This window comes from Xiphophorus couchianus, chromosome 3 (assembly GCF_001444195.1).
Source record: "Xiphophorus couchianus chromosome 3, X_couchianus-1.0, whole genome shotgun sequence".
NCBI classification, from domain to species: Eukaryota; Metazoa; Chordata; class Actinopteri; order Cyprinodontiformes; family Poeciliidae; genus Xiphophorus; species Xiphophorus couchianus.
The window spans coordinates 16396493-16410625 of record NC_040230.1 but is presented as its reverse complement, the minus strand read 5'-3'; the positions used below and the strand labels follow the sequence as shown (position 1 = coordinate 16410625).

General features: G+C 36.6%; 1 protein-coding gene across 1 annotated transcript in view; it reads left to right on the top strand.

Moving 5' to 3' along the window:
- The window catches only part of galnt1 (UDP-N-acetyl-alpha-D-galactosamine:polypeptide N-acetylgalactosaminyltransferase 1), a 61724-nt gene that overhangs the window by 10248 nt on the left and 37343 nt on the right, over positions 1-14133 (top strand). Inside the window, exon 2 of the mRNA XM_028013231.1 lies at positions 13292-13404. The gene's annotated coding sequence lies outside the window, so the exon portion shown is untranslated. The remainder of the gene's footprint in view (positions 1-13291; positions 13405-14133) is intronic.

Below are 14133 nucleotides of genomic sequence, written 5' to 3'. Positions count from 1 at the left end.
CCAACATTACGTAACCCTTTCTCTGTCTGGGTTGTTCCCAGTGCTCAGTGTCCATAGAAATAATGGTAACTGGTGACAGGATCATGTTTGGGTAAAGCTCACTGAGGCACTGCGTGAGCTTTACCTGATCTATTGATGATTTACTGTAGCTAAATTTTCTGAATTACGCTACAGTGCGCTGCAGTTAGTTGAATCTGGGGCTGGATAGTCCCTGGCCAGTCTGAGTTCCCATGATGGTCACAATATTATGGCTGATCTAACAGCAAGAAGTTGACACTGTTCTCAAACAGAGTGAATGCTGACTGATTCATGCTCCTTATGTGTCTTTGTGGAGTAAATGCAACTCAACTATAAATAATAAATACAATTTATCAGTGTTGTATCTATGTTTGCATATGCTATATATATATATTTACGTTTTTTTTCCCCTTTACTTATTATTACAAATGTGCACGAATAATTAGGTAAGTTAAAATTTGAACAAAAATTATCTGGACTTCAGTTGCTTTGCTTTCAAAAATTTCATTTTCAAAGACAGCATCCAAGTGACCTGAGCCAAAGTAGCTGAACGGTAGCTCTACATTCAGACAAAAAAAAATTGCTGCTCACAACAAAAGAGTAAAAGGTTGATGTTCAGCAAAATCATTAATAGAAAGCAGAACATAGAATATTGTTTGAAAGTTACTAAAATTTAGAAATAATTTTTGCTTGCAGTTTTGCCAGTGTTAATGGTTTGATGATATTTTGAGGTTGTACTCTGAGTTTACCCTACGTAGACAATTATTTTGTGAGGAATACTTGGACATCAGAACATGGACAGAAACGTTCTGTTCCAGAGGTATTGACAGTGGAAGACGTTTTCAAATATTATTGAAAATAAATGTTTTCATGCCTGTTTTTTCCATTGATTTACCAATCCCAATCCTCAGTTTACCGTTGCTGTGAGTTGTAATTTGCTGGATCCTGAGGTTCTTTGTATGAATCACACAAAGCTTGAAGAGTCACCTTGAACACTTCGATAAAGTGGAAAAAAATAAGATTTGTCGCAGTTTATTGAAAACACCTTGAGTAACCTTGAACATTGTGTTCAGTTTAGTTCCTGGCTCTCATCTTTGTGATCCTGCACCACTAATGTGTCTTTATATGCAGCACTTAACATCTGGCAACAGGAACATGTTATTTTCTATGCTGACTCTTATGCCTGGATTTTCTTTCCTTCCAGGCAACATTAGAAGCAAATATCCAAATTCTGCTGACTCATAAAGAGATGATTGCATGGCAAATACGGAAATATCATCCTGACCTGGAGGAATATATCTTTCATCTTCTTTAAAAGAGCTGAAATTTCTGATGACTTTTCCTTTTTTTTTTTGTAATTATTTTTTTATTTAGAAAGACAGATTTCAATCACATTCGTTGATTACGGCTTTACCCATTTAAGGTCGTACATGAGTATACAACAAGAGAGTCCAAGTGATTTTGTCCATACTGCCTTTCTGGTATTTTCTTTTACAGACTATTACTAATTTTTGTTGTAAACAATAACAAAAATAAACAGAATTGAACAATAATGGGGGATTGCACCATCTCGAGCAATAAAAACCACAAGAATATACAAGGGCAGGGCACATAGTTCTCAAGAACAATCAAATGAAGTCAGATCTAATTGGTTTTACATACTCAGTCCAATTGGTCCAGATCTTATAAAACTTTCCTTTTTCAACTTGGAGGGAAAAAGAAATCTTTTCCATTGCATAAATCTGGTAAACAATTTCAATCCATTCATCAATAGTGGGTGGATCTGGTTTTAGCCATTTTCTTGTGATGCTTTTCTTACCGGCTGCCAGTAGTATAGCCAGCAGTTTTTTGTCTTTATTGGTCCATGTGTCCAATTGTAAGTTGCCCAAGTACAATGTTTCACATTTGAATGGAATTTTTTACATTGAATATATTTTCAATGTGTTTGTGGAACTCTTCCCAATATGGTTTTAATTACTTGGCAGTCCCAATAAACATGGAAGTGGTTGGCTCCCTTAGACCTACTTTTCATATTTTTTTTTTAGCATTGTTCTTGGTTTATCTCACCCTATAGTTGTTTATAATAAATTAATTTACAAAAACACTTTCTTTACTAAAAATGAAATGTCTTAGTAACATACTAAAAGGGTATCTTAATACATTCATAAATAGGTATAAATGGATATACAATACAATTTATTTGTAAAGCACATTTAAAAACTGAAGTTTCCTAACTTCAGTTTTGTCTAGTTAAAAAAAACAAGACTCTAAACAAAATTAAAAATATTCACATAAAATAGACCAAAGGCAATGAAAAGAGCCTGTCAGCTCACACTGTGTCTGATATGTTTACTACACAACTAAACCACAGGACAAAATCTGTTGATCAGAGAAAATAACTTTAAAATGCTGTCTGATTTATAATGTATTGTGTTTTACTTTCATAACTGGAAAGGGAATAGTCAACTATAATTACATTACTACAGTTTTTTAGATTCTCAAAAGCAGTGATTTTTTTTTATCAAAGGGAGCTATTATTTTATGCAGACTATTTTATATGTGAGACAAGGCTTTCGACTTTATACATTTAAACAGTTACTTAAATCAGAAGGGATACTTGGATCTGACGCATCTTTACTGTTTGGAAGTCAACTTTTAAGACTAGTCCAGGGGATTTCTTTTATGAAGACAAATATCAGCAAGTAAACAAATAAATTTTCAGTTTTGCAACTGTTTATCACCTATTCACATAACACACTTGACATTGTCAATTCATGGATTTTAGTTCTTTAGTAAACATTCCTATAAAAAAGCAACAAAAAAAAAACAGAACAAAGCCTGCATGATTTATCAACACACTTATTTCTTCAGATATTTGTGGATCATCATTGTTCCTAATTTAGTCTTTATTTTGTATGTCAGTCTCCACATCTTGTATTTTGCTTACTAATTCATTAGGGGTGCACAACATATCGACTTTATCATTGACATTGGCCGATGTTTGACACACGGGATGCGATGGTGACGACAGTGACCAAAGTTCAACATTTTTCAACTTTCTTGTGTCGCGTTTCAAGGCTGTGTGTGCACGTCTACACACTTAGATGTGCAGATAGACTTGCACTGTGTCTAAGTGTGAAACTTAAAAATTTTCCATGGACAAACTTTGTTTGGCTGCAGGAGAGGAAGCGATTGTCGCCTTGCTGCACAAGTTCCGTAGGAAATGAATGGAGAGATAGTGGCGGTGCCTCCTGTGAGCTGTCTAAACTGGGTTGATATTAATAACTGATGTTTTTTTTCATCTTGTTGCCATTTGTGTTTCAGGACTCTGTTATGTTATGTGGTATTTGGTCATGATTGTTTGGTTAGATTGTGATACAGCGAAGGATTGTGGGAAGTTTAACTGAAGCAAAGAAGCAGTGTCAGCATTGCTGATCGTTTTTCGGTCTCAGTGAGTAAGAAAATACATATACTGTATATAATACTATCTGTAAATATCAGTCATCGACCATGTGAGCAAAAATAATATTGGTTATTGATAGCTGCCTTATTTTTTATATCTGCATCCCTACTTTTTAAATGTTTTTGTGCAGGTACATCTGTGCTAAGCCAATTTTTCACAGTAGTTTTTTTTCCTTTGCTGTATTTGCATTTTTTAAATGACTATATTTCATTAAAGAGAAAAGCGCAGGTTCTTCAGTAGAAATAGAATATATCACCCCCATTTATTCATTAACACGTCACTGTTTATTTTATTTCTTTTTGTAAAACAAAACAAAAAATTCATTGATGTGTGTATGGACAGAAAACTGAGTTTGTTAATGCAATGAAAAAAATGTGTAATTCAATTGTTCATCTCCGTTTAAAATTTTAAACAAGCAATTCATAGCTGTAATGAAGCACAAAGCATTGCCACAGGCAGCTTAGCTTGTGTTGGCTTTTCCAGGATGACTTAATTACTCGCTAATCACCTAAAAAATGTATTTCATTGTAAACTATTTTTAGTTCAGGGGGGAAAAAACAGAAGAGGGATCAGTCAAGGATTCCTTAAGGCAAAATTTCCATCCCAAACAGAAATAGAAAGTACTTGTGACTTTCCAATATCACTTGAAGATGAGCAACGTATTATGTTTTGGGCTAAAAGGACAGAACCCGCTGTGCAGCTCCATACTTTGTCAGAGTGAGTCATCCGTCTTTTGGTGACCCTGATAAAGTTGCAGCAGGGATGCACACAGCCATCCATCTCAAGTTCTTATCGGCTGCCATCCTGCTACTTTAAGTGACGGTGTGTTTGTGTCTCTGAGGACTCTTTGAGTAGAGTTGTTCTGGCTCGGTCACATGGATAGCCATATCAACAGTTAGTCCTGACTGATGGACTGCAGAACAGCACATCCATTGTTTTGCATGCTAGCCCATGAGGAATTGCATTTCCACCAAGCCACAAGTTGCTATGTGATCATTTATCTCTAAAGAGAGAGAGTGTGTGTGTGTGTGTGTGTGTGTGTGTGTGTGTTTGTGTTGTATGTGCAATCTGCCAGAGGGGGGGATTTGGGTCAGAGTGGCCAGGCCAGGAAGAGACGGAGCAGCAGGATATCGACCCCGTATTTTCTCAGCCAGATAAATCTTTCTTAATTCTGAATCAGAATATGTTTAGGTTTAGTTTAATTGTTCATGTTAACAGCAGGTTCCTTTTTGTTTTCAGTTTCACATTCTTTTCCTATCAGACTACTGGAGTCTGTGGCTGCTTATTTTTTCTAGCTGTCTGTCTCAGTCTGTTATGGTTTAACAACCACAAAAGCTCATAAGATTTGTTAACTTTAAGTTCTGGTGAATATTTTCAATGCCTCTTAGACTGTCTCTGATAGACCAACACAAAGTTGTGAACAGTGGAAGAATCCATGGTTTTCTCTCTTTTTTTTTTTTAACATGTAGTGTACATTTTTTCTTTGTCCTCCTCAGTCGAAACTTTTTTTTTTCATGATTGCCCTTTATTTGACTTCATCCATCCACAGTGAGGCTGGTGTTTTCAGGGTCATGTAGGGGCCTATGAAATCAACTTTATTTTCGCAAATTTCACCATTTGCGAAAATAAAGTTTTCACCATTTCAATTTTTATTTTTCTAAATTCCACTTTGACCCACCTAACTCCATTCATTAACATATTTAGTAAGTATGGAGCAAACAAAGCAATTGGAAAAAATCCAAAGAGGTTTTTTATTCTTTCATATTTACCATGATTCAAGTTTCATAAATATAACAGAACAACTGAAACATTATGTACATAAGAAATAATCTGTTTTTTAAACATTTTATAAAAGAAAGCTAAATTTCCCTTTTAAAAATATTTTATGGTTGAACTCCACAGCAAAATATCTCATAAAGAAACCTGCAGACGATACATAACAATCACGACCTTTGTACATTTTTATTTCTTTCGTCTGTCCCTGACATTTCCTTTGATATACATGACTGTCAGTGTTTTCATCGTTAGCTCTTATGATCCTGCACCCCCCCAATTCCTGCTATTTGCGTCTCTGTACCAAACATGGCCGAGTTAAAAAAAAAAAGAATATCTGAATTGGCACACAGGGCAATAAAACCTTAAATAAACTCTTGCCTCGCTTCTGTTGATTTATTTAAACGTGTAAGATTTAACAGACGTGACCTATTTTGTAGTGTCTTGAAAAATAACCCTTTCATCTGTTTGTCTACAAGAATCTGTACATTCACTCATTCATAATATGAGGGCTGTACAAAACTAGATAACATTCTAAACCCAATCCTTGACTTGCCTGAGGGATTTTAATCAAACCAATACAGCTGTTGTGCTGCAATTGTCAACAATGGAGTATGATGGAATGATTAGGAAGTACTTCTCAGCTATTTTGTTTGTTTGATCTTCTGTTTATAGAGGTCAATCTGCAAATTACCACCAGGACGTCTTTATCAAATCTGTTATATTAACTTTTCAAGGGGGACGGGGTTTATCCATCAGACTTTTCGCCGTGCTTTCAGTATGTTTTTTTATTTTGGGTTCCTTCTCACACATGCAAATAGGTTTTGCATTCTCATTGGTGGCTGCTTATTCTATTCACCCTACTCCTTCTCCATCCAATGACGCTATCAGAGTATGTCACATGAAAGCTATTTGGTCTGTAATTGGCAAGTGTCTGCAAGCCTTACACACGGCACTAAGCTCCATGTAAATAATCCAGCAGTTTGTTTTGGATCGATTTGTTTAGAATGTCGAGTGTTGGGCTAAATTCTTGTAATTTCAACCAAGTTAAAAAATATTGTTAATGTAAATGCAAGCTGAAGCAGGGAGCTGCGTGACTTGATGAATCATTGTATTTGCAGGCACCCTGAGGCAGGAAATGAAACTGCACAAGTTTCATTTCGTTTTCATTTACGTTTTAAATTTGACAATATGTGCAAAAAGAAACTGAGCACCACAGGCATTTTTTAACAGTGCGTGGATCTAGTCGTATTAAACCTGGGGAATACAGAGACATAATAGGATAGGACAGAAAGAAAATCTCTAAGTTCTTAATCAGGCTAGATTTCTTAACAAGGCTAGATTTAAAGGAGGATGGCCAGATTAGTCATGCCAGGAGCTCACAGAGGGGTTTTACCTGAAGTCTTTAAGCTCAAGTTATTGCTGAACATTTAGAAGGCACAATGGAAGCTTATTGGAGTTTATCTAGTGTGACGAGGGGTGTGTGTGTGTAGTGACGTGGGTTATTGATCTCATGATGGAGCTGCTTAAATGAAATTCTAATATCACCAGCTGATTTTAGAAACGTGTGCGAGTTCATATTCATGCTGTATGTGTATATTTAGATGTCATCCACTTATTGATTGCTCATTTTGCAGCAACCAAAAAGCTATTAAATGCCGGTCTTTGGAAATACGGCCTCGCACCAAATCAGATAATGTGACACAATATTGGTTTGTCATTATGTCTTCATGTCATGTTGTTATGTTTGTCTGAGTAAAAAGAACACATGGGGTGCGGGGCAATGTTAATGTTCCTCTGGTTTTATTCATTTACTGGAATCCTTATGTTGATTTTCAGATAACATAACAAAGTGTTTCACAGAGTAATAATAAAACAGGAAGTCAAATGAGAAAAAAGGAAGAGCCTGTCCATTTAAGTTTCTAAAAGTTTGAGTAATAAATCTGAATAGGCAGTTATCTTTATAGTGAAGTTATTTTTTTAATCATAAGAATTATACTTTATTTTGACAAGGATGAACACAAATTGATTATGTTTGCAAAGACTATGAATAACGCTAGAATTATTTTTATAGTTGGGTTATTTGAAAATATGAATAAGTACATGTATTTATGTGTGCTGCTTAGTTAAAAAGTTGCAATTGGGCCTGAAGTAACCTATTAAATTACTTTTTAGTAGAGAGGTTTGGCAGCAGTGCCATGTAGGTGCAGCCATATAACTAATATATTATTGCTAATAAGACTGCCATGAGTTTTTAACACATCTTATCACTTTTATCATTATTGTGATGAATTCCGCAAATTATCTTGATACAATTTGCTAATTACTGCTCTGTATTATGTACTGAATTATTTTTAAACTACATTATCTATGGTAGGTGAGATGTAAGTTTAAGACACATGACAAATCCAAACACTAAAGCTAGAGGTGTACCGTGCCTGTCGGTTATGTGGCATCAGATGTTATCTGATTTGCAAAAATGCTGGTGGCCTACTTTTAGAGAGGTAGAAAATGCCTGCTGCTTTTGATGACTCTGTTAAGATGGAAAATGTTCTGATTTCATCTTGCACAAGAACAGACAACTTAATGATTTAGATAAGACGATTCAAATGCAGTGGTTCTCAAAATGAGGTTGCTTTTTTTTACCCATGAGGTGGGTGCATAGCACACAGCAAGGGTAATTCCGGTACTCCTCTAAGTATGTGGAAATGAGCCAGCAAATATAAAATTAAGATGGTGAATAAGTATGCTTCTTCCAGAGTAGTTAAAATGTCGGTGCTAGAGGTTCAGTTTGGCTTTTCTGTACATTTCTTTAGCCTGAATCCTTCTTGGTTTTAACAGTTTTCAACTTTTTATTGTTTTAAGAAAAAAGACAATGCTATTTAGAAGTTAATTAACTATTATGTAATATTAAGAGTTGCAAGATATCAGTTAATTAAGTTAGGGTTAGGGTTAACCCTTCAAAATCGATCGTGGTTATTGGCATTTTGTTTTTCTCCACCATGTTACAATTTTTCCGTGTTATGCCCTGCTCTTCTCTGTCATTACATCCTCGCCTTTCTAGCACATCAATAATTTTTGATTGGGAAGTAGACCCTGCTCGACTATGCAGCACCGCTGTATGAGCGCTACTAGAGGTGAAGCTTACGGAGTTTGTCGAGTGTTTATATTTCAAAACGGAAGCGAATAAAGTGCACTTTGCATCCTGTATTGGACACCATTTGGACCGTTTCTCCGCCATCTTCTTCTCTTACATCTGACTCTACTTCAGGATGACCAGAAGCGCCCTCTTCTGGATTGTGGCCTCACTACAACACTGAAAGGTCTACACGGACTTTATAGTTAATTGAGTGGAGCTAGCTAAATTTAATTTAATACTGTATACCATAAATTGACAATTAACCGTAAGTCGATTGTTTGCGTCCCTGTTTGATATAATTAGTGCTTTTCATGTAGAAAAAAAATACAGTGTTCAAAAAAGTTATTCAATTCACACTTTGCCAAAAGTCAGTCAGAAGAGGAGATATCTCACTGCATAAAACTACAAAGAATTTAGTTCTGCATTGGGAATGTTGCCAGGAGCTTCTGAACACACAGCTGGGGGGCGTGCATGCTCTGAAGCCTGATCCTGTTAACACGGCTGCTGGCCAGAACTTGGACCAAATACAAATCACAAGTTTCCAGATGTCACCAAGGGACCTCGAGAGAGATAGGAGAGTTTCTGATTTGATCTAGCTCGTGTAATCACTCAGGACACAGACAATTGAAGGTAGTAGGGGTGTGTGTGTGTGGTGTGTATCTTGTCGCTTACGGTTACACACATAGTGGTCTAGTGGCCTGAAGCTCTGTTTCCTGTGTTCCCTGCTCTCTGTAAACAGGAACTAGATCTCTGTCTTTCTGTCTGTTACTCTGTCCTTTCATCTATCCTCTGTATGTCCTTTGTTCCCTAATTCGTCCTCTTCCTCTGCTGCCTCCATTTTCTTCGGCATATTGTAAATCTGCAGTCCCACAAGCGCACAGTAAATGTTTTACCATGCAAAGTAGGACTGCACAGTATTAGAAAAGCATACCAATTATTGCTGACTACTGCAATGACTGTATCGGTAGTGATAAAACTCACATTTTCCTCCCTTTTCTGTTTCTCTTCTGTCATTATAACACTCTCTGAGTGCTTTAGCATCTCAACTACTATAATCTAAATTCTGTGTGGGCAGCAAGAGCAGTGAACGTCTGTCTAGGTGTGTGCTTATGTGTATATTATGTCTGGCTTCAAGTTAATGGATAATTTCATTTCTTTTCTTTAAAAAACAATAGCTCAAACTAACTTTCAATTATTAATTGGATCTGATCAGTGATCTGATGGTGAAAACATTTGATTTTCAGTTATATTAACTATATTAAAAAGAATCAGGCTATAAACACATTAAACAACTGCAGATACTTTGTATTGTTTGAGTTTCATAAAAAAAAGAGAAATCAGTAGATCAATGCAAGTTTATTTGATGATTTTGATGATGGCATTTGACAAAATGTAATGTTTATTGCTTGTTTCATAATTTGTTACTGTATTATGTTTTTATTGCATTAAGTACTTTGAACTGCCGTGTTGCTATGCAAATGGACTTGACTCAATTTGCATAGCAACACATACATCAATATCAGCCGGTTAGAGCTCGAAGAAACCGAAATCGGTTTCGGTCAGGAGTTGCTTCTTGTTGCATCCCCACTTTAATCCTTACAAGAGTTTAAGACTGAAGTTACACATCAATGAAATAGTAGTTAGTTGATGCTTTTTGTGTTGTTATTTTACCCCATCTCCAGATATATTTTTAGCTCTGGGCAAATGTGTGAGAACGTATCATGAGAATGTCAGTCTCATGTGATGCATTTTAATATGTATCACATGAAAGTCAGTCAATCAGCCACATGAGCTAACGGTGTCCAGAAACAGTTGGTGAGTAATATCTTGCCAGGTCAGATGGGATTTTGCTAAATGCTTTTATGTGGTTGAGTATTGTATGCAAAACAGAAACTACCCTCTGGCTAGCTTATAAAAGTGTTTGCTTACTTGTAAAGGATTTTCTAAACTCCAACCTGCCTTGCTTGCGCCTTTTAAAAACAAAAGTCTATTATGGAGTGTCCATTGAGACACAACCAGCTGCTTCATGTGTGTTTTCTATACACTCTATTCCTGGTATTCCTGTTTTCCTTCTCGGGCTTCCCCTGGAAATCTGTCAGAAATGGTGAGCTATGACTACAGTTGCCTGTAATAGTGTTATTGTCATCTTTTGTTGCCTTTCCTCCAATGTCTGTTTTGCATGAATTTCAGCTGTGTGCATGTGAGTGTGTGTGTGTGTGTGTAGTGCTACAGCCTCTGCATCACTTTCCTTTATTCCAGATATGTAGGCAGGAGGGCTTTTATAGAGCAGGAGGTTGACTGAAAGAAAAGAGGGACCAGTTGGCCCAAGGTTGGCGCAGCGCTGTTTGTTTTTGCAAATACAAAAGATGTCATCTTTGGACTCCCTCTGTTACAACATAAGCTACAAGCAGAGTCACATAACACGTACAGAAATCTTGGCTGGGGACCAAACACTCACAAATTGCAAACAGTTCATTGCTCAGAGAATGTAAAGCTTTAATATATCTCCCTGGTGGCTTTTTCTGTGAAACAGTTTGGATAAAGCCTTGGACTCCACTGATTGCTCAGACGGTTCGCTCTGAGCTCTGCGAATTGGGAGAGATTAATTTGACTACTTGTTTGGGTTTAGTTCTACCCACGCTACCTTTTAGATGGTCTAGAACAAAGTCTTCTAACCGTGTTCAGAATCAGACAGGCTTTGTAGCACCTATACATTTAGAAGGCAGTTTTGTCTTTAAAGGTGCTAATAGTAAGTCATGCTTTAATTTTTGCCCAGGGTGGTTGTGTTTTCTTGCGTGAAGAAAGGCATGATTTTCTTTTTCATTTGTCTGCCAGTGAACCCCTCCTTATTACTGCATTTGTTTTTCTGCCTCAGTCATTGGCCTCTTGGATTCATGACAGGAACTACGTGGACCCAGAGTGAATGAAAAGAGAGCTGAGAAAAAGAGGAGACTGTTGGACTTTTGGATTATTAATAGGGACCATTATGTAAAACTGAGATTGAAGCGGCAGTAGGAGGTGGTGAGAGCCACCCTTTTGATTTACATATGTACGTTCTTAGTGTATAGCTGAACAACTGTGAAGAAAAAAGAAGTGAGAATGTTAAATAAAAGTATAGTACTGAAAAATAAAGACCAAAAGACAAAGTTTTGTGTTTAAATGTGATTTTTATTATGTACTGTATGTATATCTCATGATCTTATGGGACTATTGTTCATGAGCTTGTCCATTGCTTTTTCTGAGTCAACCAACTGAAGTGGAAAGCCAGGTCTTCAAACTATGTGTGTAATAATATTTTGGATACTTGTTAGAAAAAGTTAAGGTGACAGAGAAAATTTTGCTATGTGACGATGAAGTTGGTATCTAATGTGAAGCTTCTCATTGGTGCTTTAGTATAGGAGTGAAAATACATAATATATTGCAACTGACTGCTTGGATGCAATGTTGGGTAATATTTCATGTATGATGCATCTCTGACTCGAAGTTTCCGCCTTTGCTGCACTGCTGGATAGAAACTTAATTAAACACAGGTGGAAAGACGTCTTTTAGTATTAAGAGTGAATTTGATTTAAAGTTTCATTTCCTTAACGGTAGCTTAAGCAAAGAGCTATGAAACCGTATATGTTTCATTTTGTCTGCTCTTAGTCTTTGTGCCTGTGGTGACATTTCACACTCCTACAGCATGAGATAAGTTAGAAATGAGGACAGGAAGAGGTTTACAGTGCAGGCAAAGCAAAGACACAGATGATTTGCTATTTGCGCTTCAGTGTTGGGTATGGCTCTGTAGGTTTATTTTGTGTCTGTTTTGGGAATTTCAAGAGTATTTCTAGAAGCTTTTACTCGTTTTTCTACCAATTTGCGGATGTATTACGTCTCATTGTGTTTTTGTGCAGAAAGTAGAGGCTTGAAAAGAAAGACTTTAGAAGCACGATTGAGAAAAAGACAAAGTTAGGTAAGTAGTGATGAGTCACCCAGGATAAAAGAGACTGACACCTTCGGTGGTCAGAATCCTTCATGAGCTGATGCAAACCTGCACTGCAGCACATCCTTCTTACTGCCACTATTGCAGGAGTGTGTAGGCTGGCAGAAAGAGATTTATGCTATGGCTGCTCTTGTAATACAAAGCTAATACACTCTTACTGTACGCAGACAGGCAGTATGAAGTCCCAGTGGACAAGGATGAAGACTTGACTTTAAAGTAGGCCAGAGGCCAGAATTAAGGCTACAGAGATGCACATGCACAGAAACCCATGCTGTATTATTCTCACTCTCATCTCATCTCTGTGGATTTTACCAAAATAGCAGATTAATCCGGTGAAGTGAGCAGCTCTGGGAATTTATCAACAGCCTATCCATATTTCTCTCCGCCACTGCCTCCTTTTGACATTCAATGTGCATTTTTCTTTTCCTTTTTGAAGCCGTCCAAATGTCTCCAGTTTGATTTGACCTTTGGGTGGTTGTAGAATGATTGAGGATGATGCATTTATGAGATGACACTGAGTTTAACTGACAATGTATGACTTTGCAAAGTCAGTATATAGACATTTTTGAGTGGAAGATTATGGAGCTGAAGATTAAGTTCTGATATATGGAAACATAGTTGGGGACATTAAGACTAATTTCACCATAGTAAGTGTTATAGGTTGTGCACAGTGAGGAACTCTGTTTTGTTTTTTTTTAGGTGAAGAATGCGGTTTGGTGCATTGCATGTGTGGAACACTTTACACGCCTCTTGCCATGAACTGTTTGTTACTCTTTAAGAAATATTTCCTCCCGTATGGCTTAGAGATTACAAGAGTGTTAAAAAAAATGTTTCCTCCCAGCATATCTGCTATTTTCTAACATCCTCAGTGAAACAAATGTTTATTTTCTGTCTGGCTCTCTTTTGTCTGTTCAAGGAGCATGTTTGAGTGACACGTAAAAGAGGAAGTGGGATCCCAGAGGCTCCAGCCCTCTCTGCCGGTGGAGCGCCCTGCACATCTGGCCAGAGGCCCTCGAGTCACTAGGACAGGTAGGAGTTTCACAACAACTGAACAATGGGATCAAACTCAAAACTTCTCTACTCTGGTGTATACTTACAGTTATTTTAAGCAGAAATTTATGGTTATATATAGTGACAGGCTAAAAGTAATGATTAAAATTAAATTACTCAGAATTAGATAATGAGATAATTAGATAATCGTCTTAGTATTATAGAGGATATTTGCTCAGACACATATATTAGGAAGGAAATTCCACAAACTAAATGAAATATTAGCTATTATTTTTATGTTTTGTTTATTTAGCATACAAAATAAAAGTCACTGGAGTAAAAACTGTAAAAAAAAAAAAAAAAGAAAAGTATGTAAGATTTTCTATTTTACAAATGAGGTACTTTAAAGATCAGATGTAGCTAATGAGCATTTTGTCATTGTATTATTTTACCTCATAAATATTCATATTATTCTTAGGTATTTGCTGATGTTACAATTCTTTGTATAAAGGGAAAAGATTGTCAAAAATGTGCTTCATGTTGCAAGGTTTCTGCAAGGCCTTTAAGAGTCCCACATTTTAAACAGTAGGTCTTAACTTAAGTCTGTGCTTTTGTTCATACATTGCTTCGCCTCTCTGTTTTTTTTTTTTGAGGAATGCCCTTGTGACATTCATTTGCTGTGTCATTTCTAGTTCTGGGAGAGGAGTTTAAGAGGTAGTACACTGACAAAACTACAATTCCTTTATTGCAGGGAAACAATAAACCCAG